General features: G+C 47.6%; 2 non-coding genes across 2 annotated transcripts; one reads left to right on the forward strand and one right to left on the reverse strand.

Annotated features, from left to right (window-relative positions):
• Positions 1 to 8,808: 8,808 nt before the first annotated feature.
• Positions 8,809 to 8,891, forward strand: TRNAL-CAG. Its single transcript has one exon. It is a non-coding gene; the product is annotated as a tRNA-Leu (tRNA).
• A 338-nt stretch (positions 8,892 to 9,229) lies between these two features.
• Positions 9,230 to 9,312, reverse strand: TRNAL-CAG. The gene has a single exon. It is a non-coding gene; the product is annotated as a tRNA-Leu (tRNA).
• Between the last annotated feature and the right edge of the window lie 12,774 nt (positions 9,313 to 22,086).

Consider the following 22,086-nt stretch of genomic DNA (forward strand, 5'->3'; position numbering starts at 1 on the left):
GTGCCCAGTGGAGAGCTGAGGGCCAGGTGAAGGCAACAACGCTGAATCTTTTTCAGGCTACGTGACCTAGAAAAATATTGCATCGGACTCTGCCTTATTTTTATGGGGAGCTTGATAAACCAAGACACTTGCTCTATATATCTGCTAAAAGCTTTGGAGAACACAAGAGGTGTCAGTAATGTTTTTTTTTTTTTTAGAGTGGAAAGTCATTTTCATGCCTTTTTTTCTTTTGCATTGCAAAAGCAGTGAATTTGGGGACTCTGGCTGGGGAATGGGGCACTTTGATTCTGTACTACTCAGTGATGACTCCTGGGACTCCAAGAGTCCACCTGTCACCTGTCCAGGCCCCTGCTGGCATATCCTGTGTTGAGGTCCCTAGGATATGAGTATTTTTGCTAGAATCTGGATGCCAGCAGCCATAAAAAGTCACCGCAGGAAACAGAAGAAACAGTGTTTCTATTTCCTAGATAAACAGAAATTGTCGGGCATACCAAAAGTTCAGAGGAAAACCGCAGCTATGTGAAGATGAAAGAATTTCTGGAGGAAAGTCAAAGTTCTGATTGGCTCCATACTGGTGGGAAATGCCCATAGCTGCTGGTTCCTGCCCCTCCCCAGAATCGGGGCTCCTCTTTCTCTCCTTGGAAGCCCCATTTTGATGGGCTTGGGCATCAGACATAGCCTGCAATTTTGGGTTCCGGCATTTCAGGAGCCAGACCGACTCTGCACAGCTTTGGAAATGGCTGCTCCAGGCCTGGGTCCTCGTGATGCACACAGAAAACATATGGTGGCTGAAGGGCAAGTGGGGTATCTGTCCCTTTGTACGCCACACTCTTCCCAAGATCCCCAGCTTCCCTGGAGGAACCAGTGGCCCATCCTTACCCTCCAAGTCTCCTCTATATGTCACCCGTGGTTCTCAGGCCCATCTTGTCTGAGGCCTTTGCTCAAGCTCTGCCCCCGACCTGGGATGCCCTTCCTCTCAATCCCTGCAGATCAGACCTGTGCTGCTTTTTTTTTTTTTTTTAACATTTTATCTATTTATTCGTAAGAGACACACAGAGAGAGGCAGAGACATAGGCAGTGGGAGAAGCAGGCTCCATGGAGGGGAGCCTGATGTGGGACTCGATCCCAAGACCCCGGGATCACGACCTGAGCCAGAGGCAGACACTCAACCATTGAGCCACCTGGGTGCCCCAGACCTGTCCTTCTTTGTCTACTTTCTCTTTGACATCTCTGGAGTCTTTCGTGGGGTGCTGCATAGTTTCCTGGGTAGGCTCTGATCTCTTGCTTCCTGATGTTTTGCTGGTGAGCCAGGAACCCAGCACTGTCTGACAAAAATACAACACAAGCCACATACATAATTAAGTGTTCCTAGGAGCAACACTGAAAAAGTAAATAGAAACAACTGAAATCACTTTTAATAATATTTTTTAATTTAACGTATCATACCCCAAAAAGTATCTCTTTGACACATCATCAGTATCATAAATTAATAATAAAATAGTTTCCATTTATTGTCCTACTTTGTTTGAAATCCAATTTGTATGTTACATTTACCACTCATCTCAATCCACTGCAGCCACATTTCAAATGTTTCCATGTTGGCTGGAAGAGATCCAGGCTGTATTCATCTTCGGGTTGCATGTGGCAGACGTTTTACATTAAATTGTCGTGGGTTGCCTGGGACGCTTAGTGGCTGAGGGTCTGCCTTTGGCTCAGGGCCTGACCCCGAGGTCCCAGGATCAAGTCCCACATCAGGCTCCTTGCATGGAGCCTGCTTCTCTCTCTGCCTGTGTCTCTGCCTCTCTCTCTCTGTCTCTCATGAATAAATAAATAAAATCTTTTTCAAAAAATTGTCTTAAGCAGGGACGCCTGGGTGGCTCAGTGGTTGAGCAGCTGCCTTCAGCTCGGGGCCTGATCCCGGAGTTCCTGGATCAAATCCCACTTCGGGCTTCCTTCCTGCTTCTCCCTCTGCCTGTGTTTCTGCCCCTCTCTTTCTCTCTCTCTCTCTCTCTCTCTGTCTCAAATAAATAAATAAACAAATAAATAAATAAATAAATACATACATACATACATACATAAATAAATAAAATCTTTAAAAAGGAATTGTCTTGTGAAAAGGAGCGTTGGCTCCTGAAACTGAAAAGACCAGGCATGGATGGCCTCAGGCACAGCTAGATCAGGTTGGTGCCCAGAAGACTACTGAGTGGAGAGGAGGAAGGATGAGCAGTGGGATGGACAGGCAGCCAGAGCAGGGGTGCACTGAATCCAAAGGGGCTCCCAGAGAGTACTGGAGTATCAGGTAGAGCAGGAAAGCCATAATCTCGTCCTGCGGAAATGGTCAAAACATTTAACGACTAGTGTGGCACCTGCCAATGAAGACAGATAACAGTCTTCGTGCTGAAGCCCGCCGGGGGTTGGTGAACTGTGGGGAATCAGGAGTGAGGAAGGGCCACGGTGCTGGTGGGCACACAGGGCATCCCTGCTAAGCAAGGAGCACGGCAGTAGCTTACTCCGTCACACGGATGTGGGCATGGGGGTGTACCAGGAGACCGGCCAGTGGTCGAAACCTCAGCCGGCGCATCTCCCCTCCCCTGCCGTAAGCCCTCAGCCTGCCCAAGCCCTGGGCTGGAGGCGCCCTACACAGAATACAACACCCTTTTAGCTGAAAGAGGCTGAGCAGATGGGGCCTGTGAGGGGACCTGGAGGTCCCTGAGTACCAGATGGGGACAGGAGCTGATGTACCCATGCAGAGGGCCGTGCAGGCGGGTCAGAGATGAAGAGGGGAATGCGAGGGTCATGGGCGGCCTCACCTGGGGAGGCTTCCTGGGCTCTACCCTAGAAGGGGCGGAAACTGGCTTGAAGAGCGGGGGAATTGACTCGTCTGTCTGTCCACTCGTGCAATACTTCTTCATCGAGCTCCCGCTATGGGACAGGCGTTGAGCTACCTGCTGGGAATAACTGGTGAACAAGGCAGTCAAGGCTCCTGCCTTTACAGAGCACACAGCCTAGTAAGAGAGAAGCATGATCAGCAAATAAGCCAGCAAGTGAGCCCAAGGGCTTCACATCTGTAGAAAAGGAGGCCAGGCAGAGAGTGACTGGGACATAAGGCCACTTTCGCCAGGGGGCTGCGGCAGAGACCCCGAGCTGACACAAGAGCAGAGCGATGAAAGGAACCAGTCCTGCACGAGGTGGCGGGGAGGGGTGGCTCCAGGAGGGGATACCAGGTGCCAAGGCCCCAAGAGGCCACAAGCTTTGTGCACTGGAGAAACAGAAAGACGGGGGCAGGGGCCGGAGGTGGGAGGCGGGCTTGGCAGGTGAGCAGCGCTAGCTCGATCGGGTGTTCCGGTGGTCGGGTGGTCAGGTGGTCGGGTCTGCTGTGGTCGCGAGGATGGAACCACCCGACCTCTCTGCAAAGTCAGTGTGGCAGCTGAAAACCTGCCCCCACGATATTCACCAGGGGCCAGAAAGGGCACAGGGCTTTATCTTTCAAGGCAAACACATAATTCTCTGCAGGCAACCTACCTGCTGCAGGTATTAACTCATCTTTACAACAACCCTTTGAGGCAGAGACTATTTCTAAGTCCATTTTACAGATGGGGAACTGAGAAACTGAGGAACAGAGAAGCTAAGTGACTCCCTACGGTCACAGAGCTAGCAAATGGCGGAAGCAGGATTCGGACTCGCGTGTTTCCAGAATGCACAGGCTTACGCACTCGGCCATGCTGCCTCAAGTTAAAATTGGCTCTGTGCCCCTCGCTTATCAGAGAGGTGAGCTACAGGGTCTGCCCCATTCCTGGGGTTCTCTTTCGAGGGCAACCAAAGACTTTCTGGCCATGATAAGTGGTCCAGAGAACTTGGAAGTGAGCTCCTAGCCTTTGGCCCATTCTGGTCACCAGAATCCACATGATCCATTCAAAATCGGGAAACTAGGCCATCTACCGCTCTCTATGCCAAGGGGGAACCTGGGTGCACCCAGCTGCTCCCATCCCATTCCATCAGAGACCCATGCCTGCTTCATCCACTCCACCCCTGGTCTCCCCACTTGGTAGGCCAGGATGCCCAAACCAAGGCCTTGGCAGGGCTTTACCACTGGCGCCTGGTGATCTGTTCCCCACCTTTGCCAAGGAAACCAGAGCCTGAACACAAATACTTGGTCATGCTGCTTGGACTCACTTGCTGGGAAAAGCCTACCCTTTCTTTTAAGTATCTTCCAAGAGTAAAAACAGGAGTAAAAATAACATCACAAAGCCCAGCTGGCCCTTTGGCAGCCTTCGTGGCTTTTTTTTCCCCCTCTTTTCTTTTTTTAAGAAGACAATGTAATGAAAGCACCTACCACAGTTCTAGTACTCAGGAAGGGATACCAAGCCAGAAAAATCAGGCTTTACTTATCAGCTGTGTGACTCTGGGTAAGTTACTTGGCCTCTCCAAGCCTCATTTTCCTGATCTGTAAAATAGGAGCAATGATAACCTATGCTGTGGTACTGTCATGAACATCAAGTAAATGGATGCAAAAAAGGCATTCATAAAACTCTACTTCCTGCCTCTGTTTTCCCAGGCAGAGGTGGCGATGTGGGCCAAGGTCAGGGGGATGCCAGGATCCCCCTTTCGGGGCCCCTTGGCTGGCTGAGCACTAGCTTACGGATGTCCTAGGCCCCTGATTCCATCTGCATTACTCTGGGCTGAGCACAGGAAGAGCCAGGTTGGGGCATCCCCAAGTGCTGGTGGACTTCCCGAGCTGAGCTCAGGGGACTTTCTTATTCAAAGGTGGACAAATGCCCAGAGTGGGGACTGGGTGAGGCCTGTCCCTCTACAGTCCACTGGTGATATCTAGGCTGCTGATCGGGGGAAATGAGATAAGCCGGACTTCTCCTTTCCCATTTTTGGTCTTGGGGGCCTGAGGCTGGAATGGGATCCTAAAAAGCTTTTCCTCCAGGCCAGGAGTCTGGAACCTGAAAAGTGACAAGGGAGAATAGCTGACCACCCACCCAAACCCAAGAGATAGGGCTTGTGTGGAGCCCCACACCGACCCCCATCAAGCAAGCACTTTTCCCAGCTAGGCTGGAGGGCAACAGGCAGAGCGGGGCTGGCTTGGGTTCCAGCTCTGGCCTGCCTGTTTTCTCGTCCCTAAAATGATGCACACTCAGAAAAGTTGGTGGTATAAGGCATGAGGGGAGGTTCCAGAGGCTTCTGGAGGTTCCAGAGGACCTGAGCAAGTCACTCAGACGGTCTGAGCCTTAGCCTTCTACAGTGGGACAGGAGTGGGGAGCTAGCAGCATGTGTCTGCAGCACTTACCTTAAAGAGAAGTTGTGAGCACCTGGTAACCTGACTCCTCTATGGCCTTAGTGACCTTCTATCCCATTCCTGTGTCCTGTCTCTCCACATCTGCACTCCAACATGCACACCAGCCAGCCAGCACGGCTAGTTCTTTTTACCACCCAAACACATCCTGAATCTTGAATTTAGCCACCTTTTGCAATCTTCACTTCCCTGCTCTAACCACCTCATCCCTCATGGCCTTCTCCTTGGGCTCTGGTTTTTCTCTTGGCCTCACATCCACCCTTCACACTGCAGCCAAAGGGTTCACTAGCTAACTGGATCCAGTTATGATTATTCCCTCGCTTAAAGCACTCCAGTGAAACCCTTACACAGAGAAGAAAATCCAAATTCCCCTCCCTAGCATCCCAGCCCTCTGTTATACGGACTTCAGCCTCCTCCATCCTTATCCCTACCCTACTGGCTTATTGCTGCTCCAAAAGACCGCACTCCTCCCTGCCTCAGGACCTTTGTACTGGCTATGCCTTCTACCGAGAATGCCACCAGCTTTGATTTTGCTTGTTTCTCTCTTTTGAATGTGGCATCATCTCCTCAGAGAGGCCCTCCCTTACCACCATTCCCATGAAACCCCCTAGTCATTCTTTTATTTTTAAAGATTTTATGTATTTATTCATGAGAGACAGAGAGAGAGAGGCAGAGACACAGGCAGAGGGAGAAGCAGGCTCCACGCAGGAGCCTGATGCGGGACTTGATCCCGGGACTCCAGGATCATGCCCCGGGTGAAGGCAGGCTCTAAACCGCTGAGCCACCCAGGGATCCCCTTAGTCATTCTTGATTATTGTTAAAGGATTTTTTTTTTTTTAAGATTTTATTTATTCATTCACAGAGACACACACACACACACAGAGGCAGAGACACAGGCAGATGGAGAAGCAGGCTCCATGCGGGGAGCCTGACGTGGGACTCAATCCTGGGTCTCCAGGATCACACCCTGGGCTGCAGGTGGCTAAACCACTGCACCACTGGGGCTGCCCTAAATGATTTTTTTTTTAAGGTAAAATCATGATTCTCAAAGAAATAAAAAATGAACACAAGTCAAAGATTTCATGGAATTCATTAATTTATGAGGAGAGGGATGCCTGGGTGGCTCAGCGGTTTAGTGCCTACCTTCGACCCAGGGCATGATCCTCGAGTCCTGGGATTGAGTCCCACATCAGGCTCCCTGCATGGAGCCTGCTTCTTGCTCTACCTATGTCTCTGCCTCTCTCTCTGTGTGTCTCTCAGAATAAAATCCTAAAAACATTTTTAAAAAATAATTTATGAGGAGACCAGTAAGATGTTACAATTGGTTCTAAGGAGAATTCAAAGATACATCTATGGTGCCTAGGTAGCTCAGTGGTTGAGTCTCCAACTCTTGATTTCAGTTTAGGTCATGATCTCAGGGTGCTGGGATCAGCCCTACCTATTGCTCCACAAAGGAGGGGTATCTGCTTGGGATTCTCTCCCTCTCCCTCTTCCCCCTCCCTCCTCTAGTAAATAAGTAAATCTTTAAAGACACATGTATAAAAAAAATATTAAAAAAAAGACACATGTATAAAAAAAATATTAAAAAAAAGACACATGTATATTGGCAATCAGGAATGATGAAATAAATTTATAAACAGATGGAAAAATGATCAGTATCCAGGGGGCAATAATTAATTGCATTCCACCCCAACAAAATCCACTTGCATCTCTAGGGATGAGATTCATTTGTAGGTAAGAGAAACTAAAGGTTGGGGGGTGGGGAGCAGCCCGGGTGGCTCAGCAGTTTAGCACCTGCCTTTGGCCCAGGGCATGATCCTGGAATCCTGGGATGGAGTCCCATATCAGGCTTCCTGCATGGAGCCTGCCTGCTTCTCCCTCTGCCTGTGTCTCTGCCTCTCTCTGTGTTCGCTAAAGAATGAATAAATAAAATCTTAAAAAAAAAAAAATTAAAGGTTCGGGCCCCTATGGAAGCATATGGCCAGACCTGGTGCCCCCAGACTGGATTCCTGGTTATCTCAAGAGAATATCTGGTTATCTCATAAGTTTCCTGACACATCCTCTCTCCTGTACTTACCAGCACCTGACCTTCTTTGCCATTCACCCATTTCTTCTCTCTCTCCCTTCACCCCATGCTTGAATGTATCTTGAGGGCATAAATTCTGTTTTGTAACCACGTCTAGAAGAGGGTCTGGCACATAACAAGTGCTCCCTAAATGTTTGTTGGTGCCCTTTCCAGTGTCCAGTGTATTTCCGGAAAAATTACAAAAGAGGTCTTTGCTGAACCCGAAGAAATCAATTCTGACAGCCAATGAGGAGGGGGAGTTTGTGGGAAGGAAAGGAGACAGGGAGGTTTATCACCCCTTAAATCATCAGGACCTCTGCACACCCCAGAAGCCACACCACCCCTTGGCATCCCAAGTCCTAGGGGTCCAAAAGGGACCCAAGCCGGGGTTGGTAGGGAATGTTCTCTTGCGAATCTGGAAGCACCGAAAGACTGAGGCCGCTCTGTGATGCTACCTGGGGTGAGTCAGAGGGCACTGGGGGCGAATGTGACTGCGGTACTCATGGCCTCTGGGCCTGTCCCCTGGAGGCCAGGGGCAGCGCAGAGGTCACCTTCAGCCCCTTCAGGCCCAGTTACACAGCCGGCCAGGGGCCCAGCCTCGCCAGAACCTCGGTCTCCTGTCCCCGCTTCCTGCCCGCCTTTCTTGGGGTCGCATGAGATCCTGGGGGAGTGGAAGTTCCCTTTCCCCTACCCCCGCCCGGAAATCCCCTGGAGAAAGGCGCCCTCGCGGCCCGTCGGTCTCCTGGTCCTGGGCCGGGTGACGGCGGGAGGGGGCGGAAGGTGCTGCGGGGTCGGGATCCGCCAGCCCAGGCGAGGGGCGCGGGTGGGGGCGCTGGCTGCGAGGAGACGTGAATCACTCAGATGACGTAATGCAGGAAGGGGAGGGGAGGGAAAGGTGAATCCGCAGACGTCCCCTGCGCGCCTACTGCGTGCCCCGCGCGGTTCGGGCGCCAGGGCCACGGCCAGGCAGGGACGGAGCGCGGCGCGGTGCAGCGGCGCCGCTGCAGGACGCGGTGTCACCCCGAGCCGATAAGCGGCTTCAACACACACAACCGTGAAGTTGCAGTTTGCACAGGTGCTCGGAAGGAGAACGCGCCCGGCGCGCGCTGACACCTTGCGACTCCGCGGCCGCCGCCCGGGGCGCCGAGCACAAGTGCCGCGGGCCCGCAGGTGCGCGCGCCCGACGCCGGCCGGAAACGCGGACGAGCGCGGCGCCTGCGCACGGAGCGCCGGCCCGAGGCGCCGCGGGGCCCCGCCTCTCCAGCACGCTGCGCGCGCCCCCTGCCGCCACCGAGGCGCCTGCGCAGCCTTCCCGCGCCCCACTGCGCCCCGCCCCTTCGAGCCGGCGCGGAACAGAGCCCGCCCGGACCCCGCCGCTGCTCGCTACGCATGCGCACACTAGAGCTATTCCGAAGAGGTTTGCTTGGAAGGCGGAGAGCGAGCAGTCAGGATGGCCGAGCGGTCTAAGGCGCTGCGTTCAGGTCGCAGTCTCCCCTGGAGGCGTGGGTTCGAATCCCACTCCTGACAAGTGCTGTTTTGCTTTGCTTTTTTTTACCCCCCCCCCAGTACTTTTCGCCAACAGCTGCAGGAATCAACGAGCTGATGCACCGCCGGACAGTTTCCATTTAATCTCTCTACAAAACAAGTATTTCTCTCAACAGGCATTTTCTTCCTAATGACATGTATTTGACTTTGGACCGGGGGGAAAAAAAACAAAAAAAAGCTCCGATCTGTAAAAAAAAAAAAAAAAAAAAAAAAAAAACAAAAAAAAGCTCCGATCTGTACCGTGGGGTCCCTGTTTAGAGTTGTCAAACGGATACGCTCTGCTCGAACGTTGAGGGAAGAAAAGGGCAAAAGATAGGAGTTGTCAGAAGTGGGATTCGAACCCACGCCTCCAGGGGAGACTGCGACCTGAACGCAGCGCCTTAGACCGCTCGGCCATCCTGACTTCCCGGGGGCCGGCCTGGAGGGCTCCGTGTAGTTGCCGTTTCCGTGCGGCGCGGCGAGGAGCGCAGCCAGGCGGCGCCCCAGGCGTCCTCGGGTGTAAACTGCAACTGATTCAGTCTTTTTTTTTTTTTTTCTCCTACGTGTATTAAATGGAAACTGTAGCCTGAGCAGAAACACAAAAATCAGTTTCCCTTGCCATCGGTCGAAAATAACCCTAAAAATAAACATAATAGAAAGGAAACTACGTTGTTAAGTTCCAGCCCCTGGTGCAGGCTCCGAACCCGAAGACGTGCGGTCGTTTTTAACGCCGGGCACGGGCGGGCGGCGAGGGTCGGGACGCTTGCGGGCCGCGAGGGGGGCGGTGGGCGGGCCCCAGACGGCTCGCGTCGGAGGGAGGCGCGGCGGGCTCCTGCGGCGGGCGGAGGCAGCGCCCGCACGTGCGTGCCTGGGGCCGCAGCCGGGGAAAGTAAGCGAACAAGGGGAAAGTTGGAGGCTGTTAAATTCGGAGAAGAGGCAGTTTATCTGCGTGCAAAAGCCTGGTGTGTACGAGGGATGGGGATGGTGTCCGCGAGGCGAACGCGGGCAGCGGGAAGGTAGCTACAGAGGACGTTTTCCCTAATGAGAGAGACTTGTCGGGAAGGCAGCGGGGCGCCCGCGGGAGCAGGGGTACGGCGGCGGCGGCGCGGGGCGGGGCGGGGCGGGGCGGCGGCGCGGGGCGGGGCTCGGAGCGCCGCTCGCGGGGAAGGCGGGCGCGGCGTTGGAGCTGCTGCGTCAGGTTCTTGCGCTGCTGTGACAAACGACCGCTGATTCAGTGGCTTAAAATGACGCTGTTCACCATCCTTCGGTTCTGGAGATGAGAACTGCACTTCTTCCAGAGGCTCTGGGGCCCGTTTCCTTTCCGTTTCCAGCTTCCGGAGGCTGCGACCTCCCCAGGGGCCGCCTCTGCTCCTGCTCCTGCTCCTGCTCCTGCTCCTGCTCCTGCTCCTGCTCCCGCTCCCGCTCCTGCTCCCGCCGCCGCCGGGTCTTCCCTCGCGCTGATCCTCGTGCCTGACCTCCTATAAAGACCCTGGCGATCCCACTGGGCCCATCCTGATAGTCCCCCTAGAGGGATCTCCCTATCTCAAGACCCTTAATTTAGCCGTATCTGCAAACCCCCATCAACCGCGTAAAGCGCTGTACTCCAGGGACCCGACGTGGCGCCTTGGGTGAGGAGACCCAAGTTTTGAAGGAGGAGGAGGCAAGAGCCTGAGGGAGACTTTTTAACTCGTACTTTAAGTTTTTGTACCATGCGCACATACAATCTAATCAAAATAAATATAATTTCACCAGATGATCAAGGTCAACGTCAACAGTGGTAAGTCACATTGACAGTGTATACCCTGGACCTGCTGTGCCCTTGAATGGCACTTCTGACCTTCCTCCCCAAAATGCATTCGTCTGATGCTCATTGTGAGAAAAATATTAGACATAGCCCAATGGAAGTACATTCTACAGAATACTTGACCAGCGCTCCTCAAAACTCTCAAAGTCCTCAGGAACAAGGAATGTCTGAGAAACTGTCCCAGCCAAGTCTTAGGAGTGACTTCGCCAGGAAATTCAGTGTGCTGTCCCGACGGTATTCTGGAACAGAAACGGGACAGTAGCAAAACACTGATGGAATCTGAGTGAAGTACAGACTTTAATTATAATCTCTCAATATTGGCTCATTGTGACAAATACCCCTACCAATGTAAGATGTTAATAATAGAAGAAACTGGGTATGCTTTATGAGTGAACTGTCTGTACCCTGCAGTATTTCTGTTAATCTAAAACTATCCTAAATTTTTAAAAATTCTTAATTCAATTTCAGTCTATACATTAACAAATACATAAGTTTAAAAATACATAACTACTTGTTTATACTTTTGTACTGTATATAACTTTTATTTAAAATATATATAATGTGCCTATTAATGTATTAATTTTTATTATATAATTTATACGTTAATATTTAACAGACACATTATACTCCTGTGTCTATTAAATAAATAATTATATACGTGTCTATTAAAGTCTCGGAGGCTATAGAAACATGAGCAATTGTGATTATCTCTGGCTGGTGTCATTTATTATGATTCTTTTTCTCTTTGGTTACTTGCTTTTGATACTTGGATAATGAGCATGGATTACTTGGGTGCTTCTTTTTAAATGAAAAAATGGCCAGGAAAAGTTAGGAAAGACTTTGAAAAAGGCAAAAAAAAAAAAATCCTGAATGTTCTGTCTATGGAATATTAGCTATTATCTGCAGCCGTGCTACCTAATACAGTAGTAACCACTAACCACTTGTAGCTATGGAGCACTTGAAATGTGACTGGTCGGAACTGAGATATGCCATTTATATAAGAATGTAAAATATCTCATTAGTAATTTTTATATTGATCACATGTTTAAATGATCATATTTTTAATATATTTTATATTTTTAATACCCTTTAAAATTTGGGTGCCTGAGTGGCTCAGTCAGTTAAGCATCTGCCTTTGGCTCAGGTCATGATCCCAGGGTCCTGGGATAGAGCTCCACATCGGGCTCCCTACTCAGTGGGGAGCCTGCTTCTCCCTCTCCCGCTACTCTTCTTGTGTGTGCTTGCTTGCTCTCTCTGTCAAATAAATTAAAAATCTTTTTTAAAAATTCTATTTTTATTTTTTTAAAGAACTGCCATACTTTTGTATGTGTTGTTTCCACAACATGATTTTTTTTTTACATTTTAATTTAAAAATTTATCCTTTAACAAAATGTACTCAACATCCAGGGGGAAGATAGAAAGATTGTTTTGTTTTGTTTTGTTTTTAGAAGGATTGTTTATCTATAGATGGGTACTACTATAGCATCCACAGACTAGAATATATAATTGGCATGTGCCAATTTCCTGTTGGGCAAAAGAAGGGGAAAAAAAATTCTGGGGATGATGGAGATGGTGAAGCCTAGTGTCCTCGAGAAGAGGTCTCAGGAATGGTCCTGGAACTGTGGGCATGGTTAGGAAGGATCGAGTGATGGGGGCGGCTCCCAATAGCAGGGCCCAGGGCCAGAGTCGGGAGAGGGACAGTGTGGCTGGAGCTGGATCTCGCACTTTGGGAAAGAGGCTGAAGAAGGTTGGCAGTTTTTTCTCCCCCTGGTAGCTTCTCCTATGATGCCACCTCCAGGAAACCTTCTCTGATATTCCTCTCCCTTACCTAGGTTTTTGGCCTCCTCTGTGTTCCCACAAGCTCCAGGGCCAACCCCTCACAGCAAACAGAAAAGCCTGTCTAGGTATGTGTCCCTTCCCTGTTTCTAAAACTGAGCTCTTCAAAGGGGCAGAGATTGGCAGCAGCTCTTCCTGTCCATGGGTTCTGTCCCCGTGCTTTAATAAAACCATCATTTTACACCCAAAAAACCCCACAAATAAACCAAAAAACAAAAGGACAGAGGCTGCAGGAGTCTTCTTTGCCACTGAATCCCCAGGGCCTAGCACACAAAAACGTGGAGAAGGAGATAAAGGAGCACAGGTTAAATAATGAATTAATGAGACACCAAGGTAGGGGTGTGCCCAGGCAGGAAGTCCTGGGCATACCACCCCAGGCCTCCTTGTGCAGCTGGCACCTGGCCAGGATGGGGTCAGTCCATGTGAGCCCTGGCCTGGCCACATGTCTCAGGCCTATGAGCTGTGGATGTATCAATGAATAATTAATCCTAATGCCCTTTCTCTGGAGCTCTGGATCTCCCTCCCACCCCAAACAACCTCTGCCCCAGTCCCAGCAGGCAGTAAGGCCCAGGTAGGGAAAATAATCAGATCTTTGCCTCCTTCTGAGCCGGAGGTAACCTGCCCAGAGGCTGGCAGGGCCCCGCCTGCTCCCCACCCACTCTGTGCTGGTCTTGGCTGTGTCTCTTAACACAGAGACATGCACACAAAGTCCATCAGCCCCAACTACTCAGCATCCTGACGTCTGCCCTTTGCTCCTATATCATCCACCTAGAATGCTCCCTTCTCAAACTACTCTTCTCAGGGCTCTGTTCCAAGTGGCACCTCCTCCCTGAAGACCTCACATCTTTTCTCTATACCAGGAAGTTCAAGCATGGTGGCATTTCATAGAAATGGGTGTTTGCCTAGAAGTCGTGGAGTCCGGGCAGCCCGGGTAGCTCAGCGGTTTAGTGCCACCTTCGGCCCAGGGCTGATTCTGGAGACCCGGGGATCGAGTCCCACATCGGGCTCCCTGCATGGAGCCTGCTTCTCTCTCTGCCTCTGTGTGTGTGTGTGTGTGTGTCTCATGAATAAATAAAATCTTAAAAAAAAAAAAAAAAAAGAAAAGAATTCGTGGAGTCCCCCACAGCTGTTGGCCTTGATTTACCTGCATATCCCAGTCCCAGCCTGCTCCTTGGATGTCCCCAGAGGGGTGGGGTGAGGAGAATGCGCAGTGATGACAGGAGCCACCTAGCCCCTGGCTACATTGGCCTACTGTGCAGCTTGAGACAATCCCTGTCCCTCTCTGCAAGGACAGATGCCCCAATGGTGACAAGAAAGAGACCAGATTACTGGGCTTCCCAAACTTCAGGCACTTATTACCCTATTTTACCCAATCTGAGTTCCAATGGTACATGTTAACAAAGAAGTTAATTAGAATAAAACACATATAAGACTTACTTACGTATAACACTGCTATGCAGCCATCACCACATTCCATCTTCAAAACTTTTTTCATCTTCCCCAAGTGAAACTTTGTCCCCATTAAACACTAATTCCCTGTCATCTCTCTTTTTTTTTTTTTTTTTGCTTTTTTAAGACTTTATTTATTTATTCATGAAAGACAGAGAGGCAGAGACATAGGCAGAGGGAGAAGCAGGCTCCCCGTGGGGAGCCCGATGCGGGACTCCATCCCAGGACCCCGGGATCAGGACCGGAGCTGAAGTCAGACGCTCAGCCACTGAGCCACCCAGGTCCCTCTGTCCTCCCTGTCTGCGGCCCTTCACAATCACTGTTCCACTTTATGTTCCTAGGAGTCTGACTTCTCTTGGTATCTCCTATAAGTAGAATCACACACCCAGTATTTGTGTCCTTGTGACTGGCTTGTTTCACTTAGGATGAGGTCCTCACAGTTCATGCTATAACATGGACCAGAATGTTATTCCCTTTTCAGGCAGAATGATAGTCCACTGTATGGATATACCACATGGTTGGATATCCATCCATTGGTGGACACTTGGGTCCTTCTACCTTTCCACCATTGTGAATATTGCTGTGATGAACAGGGGTGTACAAATATCTCTTTGAGATCCTGCTTTCAGTTCTTTGGGATGTATGCCCACAAGTGGAATTGCTGGATCATACGGCAATTCTATTTTTAATTTTTTGGGAGACTGCCATAATGTTTTCCACAACAGCTGCATCAGTTTACACTCCTACCACCAATGCACAATGGTTCCAGTTTCTTCACATCTACCCAACCCTTCTTATTTTGTGTGTGTGTGTTTTATTTAAAGATTTTATTTATTTATTCATGAGAGACACACACAGAGACAGAGGCAGAGACACAGGCGGAGGGAGAAGCAGACTCCACGGAGGAAGCCCGATGCAGAACTTGATCCCAGGACCCCGTGATCACGACCTGAGCCAAAGGCAGATACTCAACTACTGAGCTACCCAGGTGCCCCTTATTTTCTGTTTTGACTATTTGTTTGGGGTTTTTTAATAGCAGCCATCCCAATGAATGTGAGGTGATATCTCATTGAGGTTTTGATTTGCATTTCCTTAATGATTAGTGGTGTTGAGCATCCTTTCATGTGCTTGTTAGCTGTGTGTATATCTTATTTGGAGAAATGTCTATCCAAGTCTTTTGCCCATTTTTTTTTTCACTTTGTTCTTGTGATTGAATTGTGTGTGTATGGGGGGTCTTTGCATATTCTGTAAATTAACCCCTTGAATCAGATATATTATGGCAAATATTTCCCCCAATCCATAGGTCACTGTTTCACATATTGTGTCCTTTCATTCACAGAAAATTTAATTTTGATATTGTCCAATTTATTTACTTTTATTTTTGTTGCCCGTGCTTTTGCTGTCATACCCTAGAAATCATTGCCAAATCCAATGTCATGAAGATTTTTTTTCCCCTGTTTTCTTCCAAGAATTTTATAGTTTTAGACTTAATGTTCAGGTCCTTGTTTTGTTGCTTTTAAAAAAAAAAATTTAATTTATTCTCAGTAATTCCTACACCTAATGTGGGGCTTGAACTCACAACCCCATCAATATTCCTCTGATTAAGCAGGCCAGTCTTGGAGTTAATTTTCATATATGGTGTTGTAAGGCAGGGTCCAACTTCATTGTTTTGCATGTGGACATCCTGTTTTCCCAGGACCCTGTTTTGAAAGACTGCCCTTTCCCTAGTGAATGGTCTTGACACCCTTGGTGAAACCATTTGAGCATACATACAACAGTTATGTGCACTTTTTCTTTTTTAAGATTTTATTTATTTATTTGACAGAGAGAGAGCACAAGCAGGGGGAGCAGCAGAGACAGAGGGGGAAGCAGGCTCCCCACTGAGCAGGGAGCAGGATGCGGGGCTTGATCTCAGGACCCAGGGATCCTGACCTGAGATGGAAGACTGACACTCAACTGACTGAGCCACCGAGGTGCCCCAGGTTGTGTGCACTTTTTAAAAATTAAATATTTTCTTGGACTGGCCTCACTTTCAACACTGTGATAAATGTGTTTTTGAGAAGAATCTTATAACATGGCTATCATAGCAAACCTGCATCATTACCCATAAATAGAACAAGGTCACAGTAAAGATAAGCACAATGGGAACAAACCACTGCCATTAAATTCTAGCCAGAACCTTTGCTCACTAAGAGGTGAACAGCATTAGATGTTAAAGACATAACAGCACCAAATGAGGCTTTCTCGTTGGCATAATCAGATCAAAAACAAGTGAAAACAAAGTGCTTGTAATGAAGTATTTGAAGTTATTTCATAAAGGGGCGCATGGGTGGCTCAGTGGTTGAGCATCTGCCTTTGGCTTGGGTTATGATCCTGGGGTCCTGGGATTGAGTCCCTGTGTGGAACCTGCTTCTCCCTCTGCCTATATATCTCCCTCTCTCTGTGTCTCTCATGAAAAAATAAAAAATAAAATAAAATAAAATAAAATAATAAAATAAAATAAAATAAAATAAAATAAAATAGAAATCTTAAGTTATTTGATCAAAAATGACCTCACATTCTGCCCAAAGGGCTTTTCTGGGGGGATGTGCACTGCCCTCAGATCCTAAAGGGGGCATTCTTGACAGTGCCCCCCATTCCCCAAGCCTCTGCCACCACTAGCCCGTACCCTCTGGGGTGGGGACTGCGAAGCCCCTACTGAATGCTGCTCTGGTCTCTACCTCCTGCTGGGGCTGGATGAGGCTGGATGGGGCGAGAGAAGGTAGGAAGTGGCAGAAGCAGCCGGCCAGGCTTGAAACGGTAGGGAGACACCCAGGCAGGCCTGCCTCCCAGGATCCCTGCTGGGGATGAGAAGCTGTAGACATTGATTCCAGTTCTGCTGATATCTCTAATTCAGCTGGTGACCATCCTGGGCAAGTTCCTGCCCTTTCTCCAGCTTGTGTACTCATCCATAAAACCAATGATGAGCAGCCACTTTGGCAACATGGCATGGCCACTCTGGAACACAGTTTTGCAATGTCACTGCTATACATACCGTATGCTCCAACAATTCTACTTCTAGGTATTTACCCAAGAGAAATGAAATCATAGGTTTGTACCCAAAAAAGCTGCATACAAATGTTCATAGGTGTTTTTTTTAATTCATAGCCGCCCAAACTGGAAAGAACCCAAATGTCCATCAAGTAGTGAATGGATAAAGATATTGTGGTGTATCAGTACAACAGAATACATTCGGCATTAAAAAGAAACAATCTACTTAACCAATGCTCCACAACATAGATGAATTTCAAAAGCTTTATGTTACATAAAAGAGCTTTTCACAAAGGACTACTGTATCATTTTCCTCTTGCTGCTGTAACAAATTACCACAAATTTAGTGGCTTAAAAAAATCCATAAATTTATTCTTTTTTTTATTTTAAAAAATGTGTTTTATTACGGTTCTGGAGTCCAAAAGGAGTCTTAAGGTTCTAAGTCAAGTGTCAGCAGGACTAGTTGCTTCTGAAGGTTGCAAGGAGAATCCATCCGTTGCCCCTTGTATTCTTAAAGGCTACCTACCAGCCTTCCTGGGCTCCTGGCTGCATCATAGTGATTGGTCTTTCTTTCCACACTCACAATGCCTTCTCTTCTACTGTCATCAAATCTCTCATCTCCCTCTGCCTCTTCCTCCTCCTCCTTTTGTTTTCTTTAAGTAATCTCTATGCACAAGGTGAGACTTGAACTCAGGACATGGAATATCAAGACTCACATGCTTCACAGAGTGAAGGCACAGAGTGAGGCACCCTGACCTTCTTGTAAGGACACAGGGATTGCATTTAGCACCCACCCAGATAATCTATAATAATCTCATCTCAAGATCCTTTATTTTATTTTTTTAAGATTTCATTCATTTATTCATGAAAGACATAGAAAGGGAGAGAGGCAGGCAGAGGCAGGCAGAGCACACAGGCAGAGGGAGAAGCAGGCTCCATGCAAGGAGCCCAACGTGGGACTCGATCCCAGGACTCCAGGATCACGCCCTGGGCCGAAGGCAAGCGCCAAACCACTGAACTACCTAGGGATGCCCCCAAGATCCTTTAATAATACCTGCAGAATCCCTTTTTGCTATAAAAAGGTAATGTTCAGGGGCTCCTGGCCAGCTCAGTCAGTAGAGCAAGTGACTCTTATTCTCAGGGTCCTGAGTTCAGGCTCTACATTGGGCGTGGGGCCTACTTAAAAAAAAAAAAATGACATAAATAAACAAACTAATAAATGTAACATCTACAATTTCTGGGGATCAGGATCACACATCCTGGCAGGAGAGGCATTATTCAACCTGCCACAAGTTTATAATGTAAGACTTCATTTATATGACATTCTAGAAGAGGCAAAGCAGTAACAAAACATATCAGTGGTTGTCTGGGGCCAGGGTGGAGGTCACAAAAGCACTCTCTGGGGTGATCTAAATACTTTAATCTTGGTGGAGTTCACACAAAATGTTGCAGAGTGGGAAAGAGGAAGCAGGAGAAAACTAGAGCAACATATGAAAGTGACAAACAGTGAGTATGCAAAATATAGAAAGAGCTTCTACCATTTGAAAACTACAAACAGGGCTGCTGTGTCAGAGGGAGCTAAGTAATCCACAAGACCACTTGTGACACAAGGGCTGAGTTCGGGGCATTCCCCAGACCACCCTCAGGTGCAATAATCTGTTGGTTACAAGGACGCACAGAAAGCCATGACAACTGTTATACTCACAGGGACTGCTTTTTACTGCTAAAGGAGACAGATTAAAATATGCCAACGGAAAGGCACATGGGGCTGATGGAAATGTTCTGGAATTAAATAGTGATGATGGTTCACTACAGTGACCATACTAAAACTGATCACTTGTGTAATTTTTTTTTGACTTGTGTAATTTTTTAAAAAGATTTTATTTATTCATTAGAGACAGCAGAGAGAGAGGCAGAGACATAGGCAGAGGGAGAAGCAGGCTCCCTGCGGTGAACCCCGTGTGGGACTCGATCCCAGGACCCTGGGGTCACAACCTGAGCCAAAGACATGCTCAACCGCTGAGCCACCCAGGCACCCAACTTGTATAATTTTTAAAAGCGTGACTTTAGGTTCCAAATGTGGAGTGTCTGTTGTCCTCTCCACAGAGAATCATGGATTCCACGCATTATTTTCTCAGCACTGTTGTGTATACACATGGAGTATATACACGGACCAGGTAAATTTGCCACCTTGGTGTCTAGAATCTTTATAGGACCTTCCTTATGTGGCCACAGGCGATTGATTCCCCACATAGCTAATCTGTTTTCAATTTCTCCAAGTGGAGCTAAATGAGCTAATAGCAAGTTCTCCTAACCTAAACCTCGCTGTTGTTAGAATATCTGGTGTGGCCAGATCCCATCTTAAACAAAGACATCTCTCTCAGGCAGGACTTTCCAAAGGTTTACCTCCCAGAAGCTGAGGGCAAAGACCAGACTTCTCTTTGGGCAAATGTAAATTCCCTACTACACAAGGGCAAATGTCTGAAAAAGAAATATGAATGGCCAATGAGCTTAAGGAGAAACTCAGTCCCACTAGCTAAGTATTAGGAAATGCCAGTGAAACAATGAGACTTTTTTTTTTTTTTTTCTTGCTTATCACATATATTAGAGTTTGGGCAAATAGTTAAGCTCACTCTTAGTGGGTGTCTTTTGGAGTATCTATAAAAGATATGTCTTTGGCAGTATCTATAAAAAAATGCAAATATTCTTCAATCCAGTGGTTCTGCTTTGAACACTGGATCCATAGAAAATCTTACATGTGAGCAAAGATGTGTAAATAAGAAGGCTTGGAGGGATGCCTGGGTGGTTCGGCAGTTGAGCGTCTGCCTTTGGCTCAAGGCCTGATTCTGGGATCCGGGATTGAGTCCCACATTGGGCTCCTTGTGGGGAGACTGCTTCTCCCTCTGCCTATGTCTCTGCCTATGTCTCTCCGTCTCTCATGAATAAATAAATAAAATCTTTAAAAAAAGGAAGGCTTAGATAATATTACTCGTAATGAGGTACTATTGGAAATCACCTATCAGTTGAGGGGAAGAGATACGGAATTAGGTAGTAGCTACTCTGTCAAATATTACATGACATGTAAAAAGGATGAGGCCAGTCTTCATGTGAAATTAAAATTTCCAAGAAGTTAAGTGGAAGTTTCAGTATATATAATATAATCTTATCTTTTTGGTTAAAAAAATTTTTTTTAAATTATAAACAAAGCAAGTCTCTACATTTCTACATACCATGTGGTAATAAGAGAAGAAAACAATAGATAGGCTGGGAGGGACACCTGACTGGCTCACTTAGAAGAGCGAGCACAGACTCTTGATCTTAGGTTTGTGAGTTTGAGCTATTGGGTGTAGAGATTACTTAAAAAATAAAATCTTGGGGCACCTGGGTGGCTCAGTGGTTAAGCGTCTGCCTTTGGCGCAGGGTGTGATCCTGGATTCCCAGGTTCAAGTCACACGTCGGGCTTCCTGCACGGAGCCTGCTTCTCCCTCTGCCTCTCTCTCTCTCTCTCTTTCTGTGTCTCTCATAAATAAATAAATAAAATTTTAAAAGTTAATTTAAAAATTTTTTAAATAAAAATTAAAAAAAAGTTATTCTAGGATAGTCAAACACTTCTCGGTGATCAGCTGGAGGTGAAGGTGATGAGGGAGCAGGAAGCAAGATGAAGACAAACCAGAAGCTGACACCTGTAACCCCACTCCCACTCCACTCCATTCCTCCAGGCAACTTCCAACTCTCTTAATGCTTTGCCAGAAGGAAAAACAACCTTTGCTTAGTAATAGCAAAGCTTGCGGCATCTGGAGGGTCTTCTTTAACAAGTGAAAGTCCTTTTGGACACCCCCCCTTTTTTCCTTACCTCTCCCACCTCCCAAGTACGGAATCAGCCATTCCTCTTTCTGCCCTCGGGTTCTGTCCCTGTGCTTTATCTATTTATTTATTTTTAAATATTTTATTTATTTATTCATGAGAGACACAGAGAGAGGCAGAGACACAGGGAGAGGGAGAAGCAGTCTCCATGCAGGGAACCCGATGTGGGACTCATTTCTGGGACCCCAGGATCACACCCTGAGCAGAAAGGCGCTCAACCCTTGAGCCACCTAGGCGTCCCCACCATGCTTTAATAAAATCATCTTTTTGCACCAAAGAAGTCTCAAGAATTCTTTTTGGCCTTGAGCTCCAGACCCCACCAACATTCCAAAACTACATCAAAGGTGCAGGTTTGAAGATGTGTGTTTGATGTGTAAAAAAGTCAATTAATGAATTTATGCAATTAAAAGTTAAAAAATTGAACTAACCTCGTTGCATTGAGCATAGGGCCAGTTGGAAAAGTATTTAATCAATAGTTGCTGATTATTGGGCAGCCCCAGTTGGCTCAGTGGTTTAGCACCACCTTCAGCCCAGGGCGTGATCCTGGAGACCTAGGATGGAGTCCTGCGTCCGGCTCCCTGCATGATGCCTGTTTCTCCCTCTGCCTGTGTCTCTGCCTCTCTCTGTGTCTCTCATGAATAAATAAATAAAAATCTTAAAAAAAAAATAGTTGTTGATTATAATCATTAACCTCCCAGAGTTGGCTTCTGGAAGCTGCTTGTTGGATGACAAGATGACAGATGATCCCCAGAGCAATATTTATGAGTTTTTAAACATTATAAATCAAAACATATAACTGCCCTCCACAGGCCTTTTTTTTTTTAATAATAATAAAATATGCTCCGTTACCAAGGGTTTAAGAACCAGGTGATCTGGGCCCTGGCTGCCTCTTGAAACTCATCTCTCCCCAATTCCTTTAGCTCATAACCATCTGTCCTTCCTCAAAGACCCCAAAGTCTTTCCTGCCTCAGGGCCTTTGCACATATGGTGGTTTTCTCTGCCTGATTCCTGTTTATCCTTCAGGTCTTTGCTTAAATGTTTATACTTTCCCTGACACCCCCTTGCCCCAACCCTCAATTATTCTTTGCCATAGGGTCCTGCTCTTTTCCTGGAGTAATGTTATTACAACCTACTGATTGTAAATACATTTATTTAAATAAATTTTTATTGTAAACAAATCAATTTGTATGTGGGTTTGTATATCTAGACAGTCTG

This window comes from Vulpes lagopus, chromosome 8 (genome assembly GCF_018345385.1).
Source record: "Vulpes lagopus strain Blue_001 chromosome 8, ASM1834538v1, whole genome shotgun sequence".
Taxonomy (NCBI): domain Eukaryota; kingdom Metazoa; phylum Chordata; class Mammalia; order Carnivora; family Canidae; genus Vulpes; species Vulpes lagopus.